Here is a 21162-nt window from a genome sequence, read left to right on the forward strand (position 1 = left end):
TTGGCAGGGCTGGCTTTTGCTGCAGCTGTGTTCTGCGCTGCACCAGGGGCTCAGGGGACCAAGTGGCAGGATCTGTCCCGCTCAGCAGCTTCTCCCTGCAGCGTGAAGGGGAGTGGGGAGCTAAGGGTCCAGCCCAGTGTGCAGAGGGTGAGCCGAGGAAAGCTGCGGCTGTGTCCCGTCACCCCAGGCTATGTTGCTGTCTGCTTGCATTTGCTCTCAGCCTGGCTGGCGGGAGCCTAGCCTGGGGCTCAGGCAGCTTTCTGGAAGCCTGGAGAGGAGGTGCCCTTCCTGGCAACACCTTCCCTAGATCTTGTCCTAGTCTCTGCTCCTGCCTTTCCAGAGATGCATGTTTGCAGGTCACCGTGAGTCTGGATAGGCTCATGCACCCCCGGTGTAACCGCACAGGCAGGAGGTGTTTGGTTGGGATCATTTATAAGGGGTCAGGCCCTTCAACACCAGCCTGGGAACCGCTGATGTGCTGTGGCAGGAGCTGCTGGCCATGCTGAGAGTGTGGGCACTTCCCTTATTTTGCATAGTGGCTGGTAAAAGAGCTTTTATTTCTTCAGTCTGGCTCTTGCTAGCAGAGGGTAAACACTGCTAGGGGCAGAGCTGTGCTCATGCTGAGCAAGGGGCGGTCTGTGGGTCTGTCCTGGGGGAGTGCATCCCTACGAGCCCTCTGAAGGACCTAGTGTAGGAGACTTCAGCTTCTGGGTACAAGAAAGCTAGAAGGCGATGTTGTCTGATACTTTCTTATATATGAGAACCTGCCTTCTCTTCTCGGCGTGTCTGTCATCCGAGCCATCCCTCCACCAAACCCTCTTTGGTTCATTCCCTCCCTCTTCTCCCACACCCTGCAGGGTTAAGTTGGACCTGGCCAGGATCAAGTCCTGAAAGTCTATTACCTGCCAGGAGTGCCTGGAGCCTTCTGCAGGACTTTCCAGATCCAAGTGGGTCACCTAGAACCAGAAGAAATCTCCCTGAAAGGAGAGGGGACCTTTCCCAGGATCTACTTGGACCTGTCCAGGAACATCAAAGGTGAGCACGGCCTGTCTGCTCCCCAGGAGGATCCCCTGTTTCTCCTCCATGTCAGATGCCCGTAGGGCAGCTCACACCTGCCTCCATGGAGCCTGGAGGTTTCAGGGCTGTCAGACCAACACTCAACCCCCCAGTTGCTTCCTGAGGCTCTGGGAGATGAGCCCGTGTGGGCTTTGCCCCAGGAACCATCCTGCAGAGCTTGCCAGCATGTGTCGGAGTCCTGGGAAGGTGGTGGCTGGACAGAAATGCTCGGGAAAGCTGAGCACAGGCTGGCAGGGATTTTGGCAGGGTTGGATTTGCGTCACATTGCAGGGGATGAGATGCTCCTATGTGGGGAGGAAGATGGGTGGGAATGAACATCAGGGTTGATAGAGGAAAAGCAGCATCTACTTTCCATACATTGCTTGAGGAGGGTGTTTCTGGGAGAGGCCAGAGTCGAGGAAGTGGGGCTTCCCAGCTTAAATGGGAATGGCGCTGTGCCACGCTTCTATTTGTGGATGTTTTCTTCCTTCAGGAAATGAAAAATATGAGAAGGTCCTCAAGGAGGTGATAGAAAAGATGGAAGACAGCCAGAGAGAGGAAGCAGTTGTTCTGGGGGAGGCTGTGGCCGCGGAGCCACCCCCAGATCCCTTGGATGCCATGGTGAGAATGGCTGCTGCCCCATTTGACACGTGCCTCCCTCCCCCGGTGTCATTTGGTCCCCTGCAGCCCGCATCAGGCTTCCCGGTGCCCTGCTGGCACTTGGGACCTCCCTGCCCATGATCCTGCATCAGGACACCCAACGTGCCCATGATCCTGCATCAGCTCAGCATTGCCCCCAGGGCTGCCCCAGGGAGAGATCCTGAAGACCCTGCTCAAGTGATTGAATTTATGGTACTTTGGGATGGAGATATAGGTCATCACTGGGGTATTTGCTGCTCACAACCCAAGCCCTGCCAGGTTTACAGAGCTTAATAGCAGCAGCCTGACTGTGCCCTGGGACTGTGCTGCCAGGACTGATCTCTAAGAGACAGCAGCTTTATCGTGGCTCCCTTTACAAGAGAGCTTTTGTCCGAGCTGCTTTGGCACTGGCTGGGGCCAGGCAAAGACTTGGAGCTCTGGAAGGTTCCCGGCTTGTCTGTCTGTTTGTCTGGCCAGATCAGGTTTTATAACAGTGACTGGGCAGGCGAAGATACTGGAGTTCATTGCCCTTGAGATGAGGCCCTGACTAAGAGAGCAGGAGGTGTCACAGACACTGAGCAGCAATACAGAAGGACCCCATCACCCCTCTCAACACAAGCAGGGGGGAGCCTTGGGAAGGACCGTTGCTAACCAGCCACTGCCTTTCCTTCCCTCAGCTGGACCCTCGGCTGCAGATGCAGATGGAGCAGATGCTGATAGAGGAACATGCCCTGGAGCAGCAGAAAGCTCTCACCTCTGGTCCCCCAGAGGCCACTGCCTTTGACCAGCACGCTCGTCAGAGGCTTCTCAAGTTAGTAGGGCCTCTTGTACCCTATCTTCTTGTGCCCCAAGGGTAACACCCATCAGTGCACCCCTGCTCCTGAGAGGTCCTTGTGTCTGCAGAGCTGGGGATAGTGGGGACTTCAGAAAGGGTCTGATCCTGGTAGCTTTGACATGCTCCCTGTGAGCAGCTGAGTGTCCTCACTTCCACAGAGCCACCCTGAGCTTTGGAGGTGCTCAGCTCCCCACAGGCTCTGGGTCCTGCTCTTAGGGCTGAGGGGGTCCAGTGCAGAGCATCAAGCCCTTCCAGAGAGCACCAACACCATCCCTGCTGACCAGCTCTGAAAGAGGCAACTCAAAGCTGGCATCTTTGTTCCAGCTAACAGACCACACTGAGCAAAAAGAGTAGGGAACTGCAGAGGTTGACACACCCTTGACAAACCCTAAATCAGGTGGCTTGGATGCTGGTGGGACTGCAGGACTTACCTCGGTAACTTCCCTCTGCTCCTTCATGAGGAGGCACAGGCATGGTAGGCTCCAGTTCGGGAAGATGCTCTGCAAAACTGATCACGTATGTGCTTTCCCAAGTGTGATTGCTCTGGAAAAGGACCCTCCCGTGAATCTTGTAGGTGTTGATTACTGCATTTGTCGGTGCTGCTTTGGGGACAGATCTGGTTGCAGAGCAGTGAAGATTTCCTGTGCAGGCGAATCTTATGACAAGGTCCTGAAGCCATTTCAGGCTGGGGCTGTACACCAGGCTTAGCAGTTTCATTGAGACCAGTGGAGGTCCACTGGACTTATCTACAGTGACTTTCTATAGCAGAGGAGCTGTGACCAGTATTCATTTTAAACTAGTTTTATTTTAAGGTCCCACTGGTAGGTGATAAAACCTAGGTCCTATGCTCCTCGTGACTTACCAAAGTCTTATTACCAGGTGGTCAGGCCTTGGGTTTCATGGGCTTGAGTTGAGTTTTTACAGCAGCGAATCCAGAAATATTCACTTTATTTGCATCTTCCATGCTCTTGGAAATGTAGCCAGGCTGTGGTTTAAGGACTGTCCTTACTCCTCCTTTCAGAGTTGAGCTGCCCGAGTACCTCCTGGACTTTGGGTACGTGATTCTCGGTAACACCCCCACGCACGTCGTGAGGATCACCAACACCGGGCAGTTCCCTGTGTCCTTCCGCGCTGATAGACGGGTCCTGCGTGACGCAGGTAACTGGTGCTGGAGAGACTTCGCGTGGGCTTGAAGGAGCTGTCTCTGACAGATTAGCTTAAGCCACTAGACATGGGGAGTTTTTTTGAGTGCTTGTGTGTATAACTTTTTCCTCCTTGGGACCCTCTGCCTGGTGCTTTAGAGCCTGAGTTCTCCTGGCCAGCAGTGCTCAGAGACCCGGCCTGCCTGTGCCTGCCCTAACACTTCCCTGCAGGGGCTGGATGGGCTGATCACCTTGGTCACCTCTCAGCATCTTCTGCACTTGGCTACCATGAGCATCATCTGATGGGCACTCCATGGGCTTGTGTTGCAAACAGATGGACGTTTTGTGGTTTGGAAGTGCTTTGTTTAAAGTTCATAATGCCATAGCACTTCTGTTCAGCCTTTATTGAGAAGACAGCCTGTGAGGCCCTCTGTTGTATCAAAATAGGCTTTCTAAACAGGCCTTGACATAAGGCTGCAGTACCAGCAAACGGTGACTCGCCATGTCTGAAGGGTGATCAGGTGCCTCCTCTAAATTGTTTTTCAGGGAGTACCATGGCATGGGGGAATCTTAGTTGGAAATTCTCCTTTGGAGAGGTCTGTGCATCCTTCCCTGGGGTGCCTAGTGAAGGAATGGTTGGAGCTCCTCAACTGAGATGTTTCCTTTTTACCATGTGGGTCTTGGATTCTGGCTGTGAAAGCCCTTTCTCCTTGTATGGTGACAAGGGAGAAGGAGTGGCAATCTTCTCCACAGGTACAAAGGGGTCCTTCACAGAGCTGCCAGCCAGGACATATGGCCTTAACGTGCTTGTGACACATTCATGTCTATTGTGCATCTCAGCTGCTTTATTTTCATCTGTTCAAGGTTTCAGTGTAGATCTGGACCACGTGAAGCACCTGCTCTGCTGCGAGACCAAGGTGTTTGAAGTGCGCTTCGACCCACAGAGCGCCAACCTGCCACTGGGAGAGGTGGACGTGCTCCTGCCCATCGAGGTACCTACGGCGTGCTTCCTCACCCCGCTGTGTCCGTGCACCTCTCGGGGCAGGTGGAGAGTCGGTGACAGCAACAGATGTCACTGGGGCTCTCAGCTGGACACTCGGTCCTTCCCTAGGTAGCAGGAGGCCCCACGTTCCATGTCCACCTCCATGCCAGCGTGGCTGTGCCATCCCTCTGCGTCTCCAGGGACAGACTGGAGTTCTCCACTCTCCAGTGTGGGCAGTGCCAGGAAGAAACTGTCCAGCTCCACAGTCAGCTCCAGGTCCCCTGTAACTGGGTCATCACTATAAATGAGCCTGTTAAGAAGGTAAAGCACAGACAATGTGTAACACGTAACTTCTCGGTTGGGCTTTCTTTGCCTCTCTTGCCCTTTCTGCCCCTGTGGCTGCGTGAGCACTTGGGCCACAGCTCATCTGAGGAAGCTTTGGAGGGTACAGAGCAAGGCTGGCTCACCTGGATCTGTGCATTAGCTGGTGCTTCACTTCTCTGCCACCTTCCCCCGTTCCTCCTCTTCTGAGGATGGTGCCTCCCCATCTGCCTGCCCTGCCTGTTTTCCCTCCAGTTCTAGGCCACAGGTGGCCTCGGCTGGTTTGGCTGTGGGTGCCCTCAGCACCATGACGGTGTCTCAGAGCACTGGAGGAACTGAGGGTCTGTCCTCGCAGACCAAGGAGACCTCACACAATTGTTTTTTTGTTCTCAGATGGACAGACATTGGCCAGCGAGGATGTGTCGGAAGGTGCCCCAGAAGTTGAAGGCCCAGCCCTGTGTCTTCAAGGCGCTGCCCTCGGCTGGATCCCTCGCTCCAGGACAGCGATGCAACGTGCGAGTCAGGTTGTCACCCACAGAAGAGGTGAGATCAGCAAGTGTCACCCCCAAGAGGTCTGGCAGGGCAGCGTGGTAACGAGAGCCCAGCACAGGGAAGAGGAGACGGCGTCTGCCTCCACAGAGAGCTTTCTGCAAGCACCGTACCCACTGTGCCTCAGTTCCCCCTGCAGCACACTCTTCTGAGAGGGGCTTTGAAATCCCCCTGGGGAGCTTGCTCAGCATCAGGGCACGGTGAGGTGGCTGCCTCTCGGCGCATGGGGGGAAATCTGCCTGTTTGCCCTCGTCTTCCCCTTCCACAGGCCTGTTTAAGGCTGCAACGCCCTGGTGCAGAGCAGCTGGTGCGCTTGCAGGGGATAACCCTGGAAGGGCCAATCTAGGCAAGTCCTGCTGCTGGTACCAGCAGACAAAACAGCCACCAGGCACCTTCCTGGGCACGGCAGGACAGTCGTCTGCAGTGGTGTGCTGCCAGCAGTCCCTGTGGCTCTGGCCCAGCCTGCCTGCACGTTCCCAGGCAGTCTGGTAGTCAGGTGAAATGATGGGGCATTCCCAAAAGCAGTTTGCCTGTGGCCACTGTGACTTGGAAACTGGCAGTGGGTAACAGGATGGACACAAGTGCTTCCGTGCCTGGGAACAGTCCCAGGGATGTTTTAATTGCTGTAGAGGTGTAACCATCTTGTGTCTGGCTTTGACCAGAGCCAAACACTGAGCAGAGAAGACGACCCTTATTTCTAGCCAGTGAGAGCTCATCTGCCTCATTCATAGAGCTGATGTTTGCCTGATGCAGCAGTGCCAGGACTGTGTCTGGGCAACATAACCCTGAGGACCTTTCTCATGAGCATCACACTCCCTCGTGACTAGGTGAAAACATCTGACAGTGCATTTTAGATTCGTCTGACACCCAAATATCCAGTTACACTTCACACCAGGATTCATCCCAGTTACTCAGAGCCAGCATGCAGATGCTGTAGCCCCTGCTGGAAGTAAATATCTGTTTTCTATTCCCCTTAGAGGTACTGGTGACACCCCTGCCCTGGGGCAAGAGTTGAATTTGAGGCCCTGTCACCTGGGACTTCATGGAGGAGCTTTCTGTGCTTCTCTCTTTTCAGAAGTCCTATAGAAGTGAGCTGAAGATTAACATTTGCCAGAGCAGCCAGCACCTCCAGCTGCAGGTCTTGGGGTGTGGGCTGGAGCCACAGCTGGAGTTCAGCCCTCCAGTGCTTGAGCTGGGACCGTTGCTGCCGTACAGCTGTGGAGCAGAGGGGACGGTGGTGGTGAAGAACCCATGCGAGTTCCCCATCGAGTTTTACTCACTGGAGTTCGACCAGCAGTACCTTGCTGAGGAGCAGGTGAGAGGGAAGGTCTGGTCCCCGTGTGCACGCTCCCGTAGCTTCACAGTGCTCCAGCATTCCTGGGTTCGTGCCAGGGAGATGGAGACAGTCCCCAGGGCAAAGTCTGGTGGCATTTCAGGGTTAGCCAGTTCTGCTGGCAGACTGTGGAGGGGCTTGGATAGTCCGTGTTGTTAGAAACACGTCCTGCATATGGCTTCTCTTCCCTACATGCACAGATCCTGCAGACGCTTAAAGACTACGATTGCCACAACACCTTATTGCTGCCTCTGCGTGCCCCGGGTGAGAAGCTGCCCCCTGAGGTGCTGGAGTACTATCAGGACCAGAAGAGGCTGCAGGATGAGCAGACAAAGTCCAAGACTGGGGAACCAGCAGGCCAGGACAACGGTGAGGGTTTGGCATTGGCTGTCCTGAGTGTGGACACAGCAGGGAGTCCAGCCCGCACGCCCCAAGCTCTCCATGGGAAGCCCAGGCTTTTAGCAGCCACCCATTCCCCAGCTTGGTGGAGGAATTCCAGCATGAAGGTCTGTGGCTTGTAACACGCATTCCCTACCAGCCCTGAGTGCAGCCAAAGCAAGCTCATATCTGCCTACCATGGACCGGGGAAATAATCATGTTGTCCTCTTGTGTCCCCTAACCACAAAAAATAGGATTGGATGAGTTCTTCAGCCAGCAGGACCAGGTCTAATATCACCAGCTATCTTATATTTGTTCCTTCCCAGCACCAAAATCACAAACTCAAAATCCCCCCGAGGGCAGAGACAGCCTGGACAGACTTCTCCTTGGGAAACTTTCCATCTTTTGCACGTGGCCGTGCAAAGTGGCAAATGTCAAAGAACAGATTGCCTGGCCATGTCCACCCTCTTCTTCCCTCCCTGTGGCCTTCCTCCTCAGCAAACTTTGAAGATGTCCAGTCTCTGTCAGATCAAGGAAGAAAGTCCTCTGCTGGGATCATTCACACTGTCTCATCCCAGAGCTCATTCATTTTCCCCTCCGTGTTTGATGAAAGCCAGTCCAACAAGTGGACTCTAAATCTGAATGCGGAGAAGGAGGAAGGTGTTGAGAAAAGACAGGGGATGGGTAATGTTGCAGACAGGGCAGGGACAAGTGAGAGGCCAGAGAGGTTCTCCCCAGTTTTGCCAAATGAGCACCTTTTCCCCCAGGAGCTGCTGGGATCAGGATGATGCTGTTCCCTTTCCTAGGCAGGGCAGCGCGCTCTCTGTCCTGCGTGACACTGCAAGCGAGATGGCTTTTGGTGACCTCCTAAGGGCAAAGGTGGGAGCTCTTTGCAAATGCTGTTACGGTGAATTCAGAGCCCAGCTACATCTCCTGGTATAATATTCCTAAAGCATCCAGCTTTTGGATAATGGTTTGATCCACAAATGGAGCCTCTCCCTTGGGACGGTGTAAAATGCCTGGTTCTGCCTGTCCCCCCTTTACTCAGCAGGACCTGGGACCAAACTCCCATGAGGACCATGTTGACAGGGCACGGGAGATTTGGCCCAGTCCTTGTAGGTATTGCCAAATGCTTGCTCTTTCCTCTTTCTGCCACCCCATTTCCTATACTCTGAACAGGCACCTTGACCACCATCTAGGGCAGACCCTGATCTGCACAAGCCTAAAGGAGGGGCATGGTGAGACCTCGGTGTGGTGTTGGTTTCAGCAGAGTCTTCTCTCCCAGGATCTGAGGGGATGGGGAGGATGATCAGGATCATAGGTAGGCAGGAGGCTGACTTTTCTATCTGGTTCTGCACAGCAGAGCATCGGCAGAGCATCACCAGCAGCAAGGCAGCCGCGGGAGAACTGGCCGACAGCCCTGTCTATAGGGCCATCGCCCGCCACCTTGGCATCGATATCTCTGCAGAGGGGCGCGCGCGAGGGATCGTCGTCATCATCCATGGGGCACCCCTGACAGGTAGGTGAGCCGCAGCCCGTGTCTGCAAGGAGTGGGGAAGCAGGAGAGACACATCCTGGTGGGTTGTGGTGCTTGGTTGACCAGTTGAAGTGAAGCGAGGTAAGCCACAGCTCTGCTGGTACATGAAATGGTCCCAGGCCTTCACCAGCTGGGGCAAGTGCTGTGGCTCACCCTGTGTCCACACAGCTAGGCTATCGTTCCCCCACACAGGGTGACCACGTCACCGTTGCTTCGTGGGAGCACAGTGCCTAGTGCCCATGTTGCCTCATGGGAGCAGTCCCTCGCCCACGCTGACCCCCAGACCGTGCCCAGACGCTGCCTGAGGCAGCGCTGGCCAGCACAGGCTGGTGAACGCTCTGAGTGGTGGCGGGACAGGGCTCGAAACAATGTTCTGGCCCAGGGTTGAGGTCACCACGAGGGACAAAGTGCTCAGCTGGATGTGAGGTGGAGGTGATCCTCCTGGCTCTAGAGGAGAATGCTTCTAGCCATGCTCAACTACCTCCCTCATGGTCTCCCCTAAAGGGGCACTTGATTTCCGACTGTCCTTGAAACTTTGAAATCCTGTCTGGGGACTTTCTAGAGCCTGTCCTGAAAATGCTTCACATGCAAGTGTCACCGAGCACTCTTCCTCTCTCTCAAGGAAAGACAGCAGCAGCGGTTGCCCTGTCCAAATATTATGGCACTGCCTGCTTGTCCATCGACACCGTGGTGAGAGAAACCATCTCGGACAGGAGCAGCTCAGCAGGGCTGTGCGCCCGGGAGCTGTGCATCGGGGCTGCCGTTGAGCAGAGCTGCAAGGAGGCAGAGGGTGCCGGTAAGGAGAAACGCTGGACCTAGAGCAGCGCTTCAGAAACCCACCATGACCATCCACTTCTGCTTGCTCCAGAGAGTAAGTCTGACAGCCCTTGGGTCTCCTAGGGAACATGGGTGCAGGATGTAGAAATGCAAAGCCATTTCATAAAGCATCTCGTGTTATTAAAATAAATAATCTCTGTTTTAAGGGCTCAGACAGGGGCACTTTTACTGCCTCTGGGCTTCTCAGCACATACTCCTTTTCCTAGGAGTGGTGAAGCACACCTGTATTTTTCTCAGGGGTTTTTTATATTTCCTCAAAGCTGAATCCAGCTGGCTCCTCGTGGCCATCAGGCAGAACTGCTGCCCACTTTAACAACAAAGAAGCCCTCTGAAGCTGCTCATTAAGCACTAGACAACTGACTTTGAGTGTGGCTTCAGAAACATGAGAGGAAGGGAAGAATAACCTCCCAGACTTTCAGATGAGACATGCTGCAGATGAGCTCTTTTCTCCAGAGGTTTTCCTATACACACTGTCAGGTCACACAGCTCGTGCATGTGGTGCTGTTCTCCACCTGAGACCAGAGACTTTTAGAAAATCTGGTTGGGCAGTTGGTGCCCCGCGCTCTGCAGGGTGAGGCCAGACCCTGGTTCTGGTGGGGGAAGTTTTGCATTGCTCCGCTTTGAACCTGGTTGGGTTGGGAGCTGGTGGAAGGAAGAAGGGTCTGGGCCTCAGGTGGGGTTATCCCATGCGGAGGATTTAGCTCCAGTGGAGATGGGGGATGCAACTGGGGCAGGGCTGCATGTTACCATCTCCATGTGAGAATGCAGGATGGGTGCAAGGTACACAAATGATGCTCCTGGAGGGTGGAGCCTTGGCTTGATCCATAGGGGAGCTAGTGTGCAGTGTCACCCGAGTGCACATTTGTGAGGAGGGACGCGGAGCTGTGCCTTAAAAACTCTCTGGCTTTAAAATCCAGTATCAGATGGTGTGCTTTACCACGCTAATAAGAGAAGCAGGGCAGGAGCTGCTTCTGGAGATCGGTGCTGCTAGTGCCCAGCAGGCTGGGGAACAATGGCCGTGTCCCTGCCAGGGCGCAGGGCTGTGCCCGTTGGGGTGGAAGGTGCCTGCTTGCTCCCCACTGAGCGTCTGTCCACTCCACAGGTCACAACGCAGATGTGTCCCTCAGCCTGCAGTTCGGCACCAGGGCCAAGCGCAACCTAGACATGAGACGGTCCAGCTCTGTGGACAAACTCAGCCTGCGGTCCGTCAGGTCCTGAGGCCAGGTGAGCGCTGCGGCGGGCAAGAAGAAGACAGATGGCCCCACACCCCAATCCCAGAAACAGCATCTGATGGATCTGACAGACTCCCAGGTGAAGCACGATCTGCACTGGTTAATGCCTGGGACCTTTCTATTGCCTCTGAGAAGTGAAGGGGCCGCTTCCAGTGGAGGCTCTGTGTCACCCAGAGCCTGGTGCGGGGGTCTATAGTGCAGAGAGCCAGCTGGGCAGGCTGGGCGTGGCTCGGGGTGGGAATGAAACCCTGTACTCTGGCAGAAAAACTCTACGGCATCTTAACAGATTGTTGGCAAAGTGCAGTCCTGGCTAACGTGGCTGCAGCAGTGGGCAAAGCTGCCGGGTGCTGCGCTGGGGGCTTGCGAGCTTGGGTCTCTGCTGGCCACGGATGCACCCTCCAGCATGGTCCCCTGGAGCTGCTGGCCTGCAGTTTTGTTCTAGTCTCCTGCTAGTGAGAAACCCCAGCTCCAAGCCCAGCAGTTGGAATTGTTTGGGGGTTTCCAAAGTGGTTGATTTTTCTTGTGGTGTTCAACATTGCAGGGCTCATCAAGTTCTCACCTCTCTCCCCTTCCCTGCGTTCCTGCGCAGCGACGGCTGAGCATCAGTGGCAGCACATCAGGAGAGCTGGGCTTTAGGAGCTGCGTGCTGCCCGAGGACCTGCTGGTGGCCATCCTCTCTGAAAGGCTGCAGGTACGTGGGGTGGGGGCAAATGGTACGTTCTTGCTACAGAGAGACAGGCAGCGAGGTACAATTCAGAGAGGAGGAGGGCTGTGCCTGCTCTTGGAGGAGTCCTGGGCTGCATGCAGGGATCCGTGGGTGAAGCTGCAGATGCCATAAGTTGGCAGAGCGTGGGGAAAGATCAGAGCTTGTCTGAGCTGCTGCACTTGGAACTGTGATGTCTGGTGATCTTTGACATCAGGCTTTAGTGACTAGCTGAGAGCCCAATGCGTGCAACAGCTGACTTTCTCTTCCTTTTCGACTTTATCTGCAGCTGAGTGACTGCTACCAGGGAGTGGTGTTTGATGGTCTGGAGACCCCCTTTGCACGCGACACGGCGTCTGCTCTCCTCTGCCTGCTCAAAGCTGTCAGAAATCGGCCTTACATCTATTTTGTGAACCTGTTCCAGGATTATGCTTCTTTGAAAGCCAGGGAGATAGCCGCAAAAGAGCAGGAAGGTGAGACTCTTCGTCTCCGTAACTCTGAAATCTTCTCTCTCAAGCCCTCAGCCTTACCCGTGTGTATCTGGGTTACCAGCAGAACTTGTAAGAGATGTTTTTATTAATCCTTCCACCTTCTGCCTCGGTGTAGCCAGCACTCAGCTCACAGCTGCTTAAAATTCAACAATGCTGAGGCTGACCTCAGTCTCTAACATTAAAACTTGGGCACAAGTGCAAGCTGTTGTGGCTCAATAACTAATCACTGGCCAGCTGTCCACAGTGCTGGTGCATGTGAGCCAGGCAAGGCATGGGAACTCACTGGCCAGCGATAGTTTGGGGGCTTATCTGAATTCTGAAGCAGGGATGTGAGCTTGCCAGTATCTCCTGGCAGGATGATAGGCTGGGTCAGGACAGAGTTGTGAATGCTGGCAGCTCACCCAGAGCAGCAAGCTCTGCTTGCAGGCACTGATGGTTTCTCCTTGGTCTGTGCTGAAGGACAGGAGTGGGAGGAAGCTGCCAGGAGGGAGAAAGCACGTCTCTGGGAAATGGAAGAGGACGAGTATGATGCCCTCACCGAGGAGGAGAAAATTCAGTTTGATAACAGTATACTGCAAGTCCAGCGTGAGAGGAAGAAAAGGTCTGTAAGCCTTCTATGGGTGCCTCCCCAGGATAGTGTCCCCAAAGGGTTTCCCTGCTCTGGAGACCTTGGTTGTGCTCAGAGGGGTTACCAAGGCCAAAAGCATTAATTACCAGCAGCACAAGGATTGCCAGTTCCACCTCCCTGGTTCCCAGCAGAGGAGGGACCTTCCTCCTGTGACATGAGAACATCTTCTCTCCATTTTAGTGGTAAGCCCTTCGGCTTTGACACTGGCTGCAGGGAGCTGGGCTCTGTGCTTCCCTTGCCACAGTGCTTACAAGTGTCTCTAAGTTAATTATGTTCGTTCTCATCTTCATCGCCCTTCTTCACCAAACCAGAGGGGTTGTGCTGTGGGTTGGTGTGAGGCGCAGCTGTGCTGGCTTGGTTTGGATCCCAGTCCTGCTGTAGGTGAGGGAGGCCCTTGCACTGCTGAGCTCCCAGGGTTTTCCTTACTGAGTGACACCAGCCACAAAAGCTGGTGTCTCTTAGGCTCACCTTCAGCTGCAGCAGCAGGTGAGCCTGGGAGAAGCTCTGATCCAGCAAAGCAGCCCTGTTCAAGAGGATACACAGGATAAGCTTAAGCCCCTATTAACCTGTGGTGGTTTGACCTTGGCTAAATGCCAGGTTCCCACCAAGTCGCTCTATCACTTCCCCCCCTTCCCCTTTTTTCTCAACAGGGCAAAGAGGGGAAAGAAAATAACCAACCCTTGTGGGTAAAACAAAAGCAGTTTTAATATAAGCAAAGCAAAGCAAATGTCTGCACGCGGAAACAAAAAAAAAAAGAAAAAAACAACAGATTTATTCACTACTTCCCATTAACAGGCGATGTCGGGCCTTCTCAGGAAGCAGGGCTCCAATACGCGTAGTGGTTGCCTCGGAGGACCAAGGGTGACCCACCCCCTTCCTCCTTTCTCCCAGCTTTATGACTGAGCAGACTGAGCAGACGTCATATGGTCTGGAATATCCCTTTGGTCAGTTCGGGTCAGCTGTCCTGGTTGTGTCCCCTCCCAAGATCTTGCCCACCCCGTCCCACTGAAGGGGCGGGGTGGGGGGGGAAATGTTGGAAGGAGCCTTGGTGCTGTGTAAGCACTACTCAGCAGTAGCCACAACACCATTGTGCTATCAACACCCTGCCAGCTCCCAACATAAAACACAGCACCATGAGGGCTGCTACAGGGGAACCAATCCTGGCTCAGCCAGACCCGGTACATAACCCCTGCCTGAAACCTGGGGAGGGACTTGCTTAAAGCGAGCCTGTGTTTCAGCACTTCTTTCAGCCCCAGCTGAAGTTTGTTTCCCTGGGAGGAGATCACTAGGGCTGCTTCAAACTGTGATTTCCAGGACAGGCAGCACAAGTTTCCCATGGTCCCAGCTGGGCTCCAGCAGGAAACCTGGTTGTTTGGAGCCTGTTTTGCAGGAGGGCAGTTACTGCAGCCTTTGCTTTCTGATTGATATAGCTAGTCTCACTAAGGAGCAGGCTGTGCCCAGGGAGAAGGGCTAGATAAGCCAAGTATTGGTGCAGGGATAAGCAGGTGTTAGTGATTTGTGAGCTGGATATTGAGAGCTTCAGGCTCCAGTGTGGAGCAATGGTGGATCAGTCTTTGGCAGCATGCTGGAGGTGTCCAGGTGGACCTTATTGGAGAAGTAGTGCAATTTAGACCTTGTGACAGCAAAGCCTAGATTTGGCTGGCCCTGGAGGTCCCCTCCCACTTCCCTCACTTTGGATGTCCCAGCCTCCCCAGGTTGAGGGAAGTCCACAGAGCTGGTCTAACAGTTGTGCCTGGCCTTAGGGTCAGTGAATGAAGTGTGGGACCAGCTAGGATTGCAGCGAGCCCCGATTTCTGGCAGTGACTCTCGGGGATGTTTTCTGTTTGTCTTGCTGAAGGAAGATGGAGAGGCTGGCTTAAGAGCTTGAGGAAAAGCACCGGTGGGAGCTCGAACGCTTGAGGGAGGAAGAATTGCTGAAGAAGTTGTCTAAGTGGGCCAAGAGAAAGCTTGGAAAAGACAAAGAAAATGCTTCAAGGAAGAAAAGCCAGCCTGGAGTCAGGCAGGTGGGTGGTTGGGTTTATAGAGACGAGTGAAAGCCCTGGGGACCCGCCTGCTGAGCCGTACCATTCCTGGCGAAGCCAGCAGCCACCCGCAGTGCTGGGGGTGAGTACCTGGCCATCAGCAACACACGGGGCTGTGCTGGGAAACAGCAGCCAGTGTTTGATCGTGCTGCTGCTTCACCAGGGGTATTTTCGCATGGGTTTGTTGGGTAGAGCTGTTCTTCTAGGGTCATGCTGCCTTCGAGTCGTGGCTTCACGTAACTCCAAGCCCTAGATAGTTTTAGTTCAGCATTTCTCCCCGTTCTGCATGTGACTTACACCTCTGAGCCATGACCCGCCTGGGATGTGGTGTCTTTTGCTACCTGTCTGGCAGGAGATACCACCAGGCCCTTTAGGTATTTATTAGCAGCCAGACTTCCCAAAGTGTCAGCCAGACACAGGGATGGATGCTCAGCACACCAGAAACGTGCCCGGAGGACTGCACAGGAGTAAGGAGGTGTCTTAAGTTCCCTGTTTGGGTTGGGGAAGCTGTTCTGTTTCTCAGCTGGTTTGCAGGACTCCTCATCAGTCTGGCACTGGGGAGTTTAGTTTCAGTTGAGCTCAGCTGGGTACCAGCTGCATTCTGAATTGGGATTTGTAGAGCACCTAGCACAGGTCTCAGATGAGGCGTGGGGTGCTATTGCAAAGATCGCCGCTGTCCTACAGCATTTGAGTTGGTGCTTTGAAATGCTCACAGCTTCTTCCTGCTCCTCCTGCCCAGAATACGAACGCATCCACTAGCAACACCAGCGCATCCACCGGCAACCTGTCCAATGTCACCGAGGGGGGAGAGAAGAAGGGATCTGCAAAGGAGCACCCAGACTCTCTTGCAAGTAACAAGGAAGATAAGAAAAAGCAGAGCAAGGCTCCCCTGACAGAGGCCTGCCCAGTGGAGGTTGTGCAACCTGCAGACCCAGAACAGGGGGAAACCAAAACTGAGGCGCAGAGTGACAGCGAGAAGAACTTGGCCCTGAGGTTTAAGATCTACGAGGCATCGCAGAAGGATGTCACGCATATTTTGTCATCCTGGGACAGGGCTCAGGGTATCCTGCTGTCCCCTCTGAACCAAGAGGTGATGCAGCACCAAGTACAAGGTCAGCACCAGCATTTATCCAGGCGGAGGAGCCGAAAGGACAGAGAGAAGGAGCGTCTAGAAAAACTGAAGGCTCTTGAGGACTCCGAGTTATCTGGGCTGGAAGGGGAAGGTGCAGAAGGGTCAGCCAGGGGCCAGGACGTCGGGGTGCCCTGCTTGGACATCCACGTGCTGAGCTCTGCAGATGTGACTAGGGCGATCCTGGAGAGTGGCAAGCTGCCAGCGGCAGAGCAAGTAAAGCCCTTGTGAGGCTCAGATGCTGAGCCTGCCGTGGTCTGGGCCCTGGTGCATTGTGTCCAACCAGGTGACAACAGCACAGAGCCTTGTCCAGGACACTGATGATGTTCCACGATGGCTTCACAGCAGCCACGTGGCTGGGGAAGTTCTTGCCATCCCTCAGATGAGTGGAAAGAGGGAGGGCTCTCTGTTAGAACATCCTCTCTGTTTGGAGAGTTTCCCAGTCTGGAAATCATTAAAAATGGTCCCAGGGCAGGGCAACTCCTGGTCATTGTTTCCTTCAGCCGAGTCACTCAGAGCTGAGATTTCTCTCTAGGTCCCACTTGTAGGTCCTGGCACTGCTCTGGAGCCTGCCCACCCCACTGGGCATAAAAAAGCACTGTACTCCATCTAAATAAAAAAACGCATTGCCAAAAGCTCAGTGCCTTTCAGGAAGTGTGAGGATGAAGGCGATGAGAGTATAAACAGGGTTTTCTCTTATGCTTTAGATCCTGGATGACCTGGGACTGGGTCCCTCGGGGCCTCCCATTCCACCTACTGCTTTTTACTCTGTGATCCGCTACCCGGAGAAGCGGATGGTCCCTGCAGCAGGAGAAGCCCTCGAGCACTTCACCTTTGTGGTGCCAGAAGGTGCGACTGCAGAAGAAGGAAAGAAGGAAACCAGAAGTTTCTTGGACGTCCCTGTTGTGCCTGCAGTGAAGGTGCCAGGGCAGGGGCCAGGCTGGATGGGGGCATGGGGGGCAGGTGGGATGGAAAAGGATCACTGTGGAAGGGCAGTGAAGACATGATGGGGCCCCGTGTCTGCAGGCATCCCTCCTGTCTGTTTAAAAGATACAGCTCTGCTTGAGACATAGGGCAGTTCTGTGAGATGAGAGAAAAAAAAAATCAGCTAAAACCTTCAACTTCCCTTGAGGAGAGGGTCCTGGGCAAGGAGGGGTGTTGTAGGAGAAACAAAGTCCCATAAGGAAGACCAAATCCATGGGCAGAGGTGGTTGGTGGTTTATTCTCCCTCCTGTCTGTTAACAAACCTGCAGCTTTCTCTCCAGGATGGGGGTGTCTCAGGGCAGGTCTCACCTCTCTCCCTTGGTGTGAAGGTATCAGAGGAGCAGGTCACGCCAAGCAGGGGCCGGTCGGGGAAGGAGAAAGCCGCGGGCAGGCGGGAGGCTGTGAGGGAGAAGAGGAGCTCCAGCCGGGGCAGGAGAGGTCTCCAGGCGCCGGGCACGGGAGCACCCACGCGGCCCCCCGAGGCACACCAAAGCGACACAGACACAGTCCCATTCCCGGGGAAATCCGTCAGGTGAGCTGTGAGGGAGGAGGTGATCCCTCTGCTTCACGTCCATCTTGCCAAACGGGGTCCATCATCCCCAGCTCCACAGGGACCCTCTGCCGGTGCCTCCACGGGATGGCGAGTCCATGAGCCTCCTCCTTCTCTTGTTTGCTCTTTAGCAATGTCTGAAGCCTCCTCTTTAATTGCCGGGCTGAGCAGCTGCCGGTGGATAGTGCCTGCCCACGGTGAGGTGGAACTGAAGGTCCAATTCAGCTCCACGGTGCCGGGGCAGTTTGACCAGACGCTGCATTTTGAGGCCCTGGGGACAAAGCGACTGTACCAGGTGCACTGCAGGGGTACCTGCCTGTATCCCACCATCAGCCAGGACCCATGGTAAGGCTGGGGCGTGGGAGCCTCCCACACTGCTCCCACCTGAACTCAGATCCAGGGCTGCCCCTTGTGCCCCAGTGACCTTCTGGCTTGGGCAGAGCATGCGGCCTGAGCCGCCCAGCATCTCTTCTGTGCTTGGAGCTGGGAACCAGTACTGGTACTATGGGAGACCTCGGCTGGTCCGAGGGATCAGAATGGAAGTTTGATATTGACCTTGAACAGATAACCACGTACCCTTAAGAGGCTTGAAAGTCCCGAGAAGAGCTGAGTAAACAAGATTAAGGAACTGCCAGACTGGAACTCCCTGACCGCAAGGAGAGGAAGGTTATCGAGGTTGCGGCAGAGAAGAGGTCATCCAGTCATGAACTGTTAGTCTGTAATTAAACCAATCATATATGGACACATACTCTTCATAAAGTTATAAAAAGGCTTGTTAGAACAATAAAGTAGACATTTTTGCACAATTTGGTGTTTGTCGTGTCCATCTCAACGGGGGGCACTGGGATGGTTACTGGGACGTACTGCAGGGCACTGGGACATACTGGGATATATTTGGGAATGCTAGCAGTGTTATTGGGATATACTGGGGGGCACTGGGATATATTGGGGAGCACTAAGAGGGTCATTGGGACATACTGGGGGCATTAGGAGGGATACTGGGACAGAATGTAGGGCACTGGAACATACTGGAGAGCACTAGGAGAGCCACTGGCACATAGTGGGGGGCACTGGGTGTCGCGGTTGATAGTATTGACACGGTGATGGTTTAGCAGGAAATCTGGATTTATTAATAACTAACAGCAATTTATCATTACAAAATAATTCAGAAATGCTGAAAGAAAGAAAAGCGACTTACTCACAGATTCTGAACTGCCCAGATTCACACTCCCTCACTTCCCGGTGCCTTCATTGATCCATCGATCCCTGCGCATCCACCAACGGACAGACACCCAGAAACAAGGGTCCATCCCCGCCATGAGCAGAGACCGAGCGGGTGACAGAGCAGCGAGCTCAGAGAACATTTCCCTCCTCTCGAGGTTAGAGCCAATCCTCCCGAGGCCTCGGGATTCCCCCGCGGGCGATCCCTGAGCCTCGAGCGGGGGAACTTCGCCCCGGCCTGCCCTCAGCTCTGACAGCAGACGACACCTCCAGGGTTTGGTCCCTGCGAGGCTCCAGCTCAGGGGAGGTGCTGGTCACAGGCCACTGGGATCCAGGGGAGCTCCAAGGGTCTCCCTGGGGGTCGCAGTTTAGAGGGTCCAAGATAATTGACTTTTGTCAGGTCCCTTCTGATGCCATCCAGCAGCTGCACAAGAACTTGATGGATGTGCAACTCTGTTCTTGTTCCCATCTGGCCCCACCCCAGGCCCAGGTGTGCCAGGCCCTGAGGAGATGAGGGGCTGTTAGAGCCGATTCCCAGCAGGTGGGAGGGCAGGAGCCAGGCTCGGTAACGTTCTCAGTCCTTATCTCCAGAGACGGGGCACAGCTGGGGGAGGTGGGGGGAATCACACCCAGCACCAAGCACCCAACCAGGAGGGGCAGGGAGGGGTGAGAATTGCACCCCCACACCACCTTATCCCAGTTGTTGAGACAGGAGACAGCAACAGTCAGTCACAAACGAGCTGCCGGAGCATCACAGGAGTTCATGGCACTGGCACCAAGTCCAAGTGCGCTCTCTGCCAGCCCTGTGCCCTGTCCCTGCGCCAGCCCCCCACTGCAGAGGATTCCCTAGAACCAACGGGATCGAGCAGCTCCCCACCCCTGCCCCTTCCCCGTTCCCAATGAACACCGCCCCAGCACACCCGCTCCTCTGAGCTCCTCACCCAGCGCAGAGCCCAGCCAGTGCCCCAGGAACAGCACTGCGATGTTTCCAGCAGCGTCACCGCCTTCCCTCTGCAGGACGGGCCTTGGGTGAGCCCCGTCTGATGGCATCGAGGGACTCCTGGCATGGGGCTCTGTCTGGCTTTTGGAAGGACAGAGGGCAAGAGGCTGATCCAGGGTAATTCAGGTGGTGTAACACAGAAGGAAAATAGCCCCCTTCGAACCACATTAACACTTCATGTTTAAAGTCACATGGTTTGTTTGGTTTTTAATTATCCTACCCAGGTCTGAACGCTCAGGCCAGCAAAACCCCTCTGCATCCCGCAGCTTGTTCCCTTCAGACAGCACCAGACCACCTTTCACAGGAATAACTGCTTGCCACGGTTCTCAAGAAGCACTTTTGCTTCGAGGCTCACAACATCACCCTAGAGACTCCTTGTAGCTGATAACAAAGGGGTCACCCCGCCCCGCATACCCGGGGGGGCGGCCCTGCCCGGAGCAGGAGCAGCCGTTCAGTTCCCCCCCGGCCCCGAACTCACAGACACGCCCGCAACGAACTTCGTACTTCTACCCGCTCCCCCGCGGCACCTCCACTCGCAGCGGGCACCGAGGGCACGGACGGGGCGTGCGGCGGCACCGGCACCGGCTGCCCGAGCGATGGTGGGGCGGGAGGGACGTGCCGGGGGCGGGGAACAAGCTTCCCCGAGCCCGCTGAGCCCGGCTCCGAGAGCCTTGGCCGGCGCCTCGACGGCCCCAGCCGTCCCGGCGGGCTGCCCCTGCCCTCCCCGTGCCGGAGGGGCCGCGGCACCGTGGACCGATCCCGGGACAGGCAGCGCCGTCGGGGGCCGGTCCCGGGGTGGGCAGCGAGGAACCGGCGGCCGGTCCCGCCGCGGGCTGGGAGGCACGGGGGTCTGTCCTGGGGCGGGCTGGGAGGCACCGGGGGCGGTCCCGGGAAGGGCTGGGAGGCACCGGGGGCGGTCCCGGGAAGGGCTGGGAGGCACCGGAGGCGGTCCCGGGGAGGGCTGGGAGGCACCGGGGGCGGTCCCGGAGCGGGCAGCGCCGCCGAGGTTCGGACCCTGCAGCAGGGCACCGGAGGCCGGTCCCGGGGCGGGCAGCGCGGCACCGGGGTTCCGTGCCGGGGCCGGCAGCGCCGTCCGGGTCCGGTCCCGGGGCGGGCAGCGAGGTACCGGCGGCCGGTCCCGCGGCGGGCTGGGAGGCACGGGGGTCGGTCGTGGGGCGGGCTGGGAGGCACCGGGGGCCGTCCCGGGGCGGGCAGCGCAGCCGAGGTTCGGACCCTGCAGCGCGGCACCGGTGGCCGGTCCCGCGGCGGTCTGGGAGATAGCGGGGGTCGGTCCTGGGGAGGGCTGGGAGGCACCGGGGGCGGTCCCGGGGAGGACTGGGAGGCACCGGGGGCGGTCCCGGGGAGGGCTCGGAGGTACCGGAGGCGGTCCCGGGGTGGGCTGGGAGGCACCGGAGGCGGTCCCGGGGAGGGCTGGGAGGCACCGCGGGCGGTCCCGGGGAGGGCTCGGAGGTACCGGAGGCGGTCCCGGGGTGGGCTGGGAGGCACGGGGGGCGGTCCCGGGGAGGGCTGGGAGGCACCGGGGGCGGTCCCGGGGCAGGCAGCGCCGTCGGGA

At 56.1% G+C, this 21162-nt stretch overlaps 2 pseudogenes; both read left to right on the forward strand.

Annotated features, from left to right (window-relative positions):
- The window catches only part of LOC141918790 (hydrocephalus-inducing protein homolog), an 80834-nt pseudogene extending 61313 nt beyond the window's left edge, over positions 1–19521 (forward strand).
- Positions 19522–19571: 50 nt separating this feature from the next.
- The window catches only part of LOC141918791 (kinesin-like protein KIF20B), a 30272-nt pseudogene continuing 28681 nt past the window's right edge, over positions 19572–21162 (forward strand).

Source organism: Strix aluco, chromosome Z, assembly GCF_031877795.1.
Source record: "Strix aluco isolate bStrAlu1 chromosome Z, bStrAlu1.hap1, whole genome shotgun sequence".
NCBI lineage: Eukaryota > Metazoa > Chordata > Aves > Strigiformes > Strigidae > Strix > Strix aluco.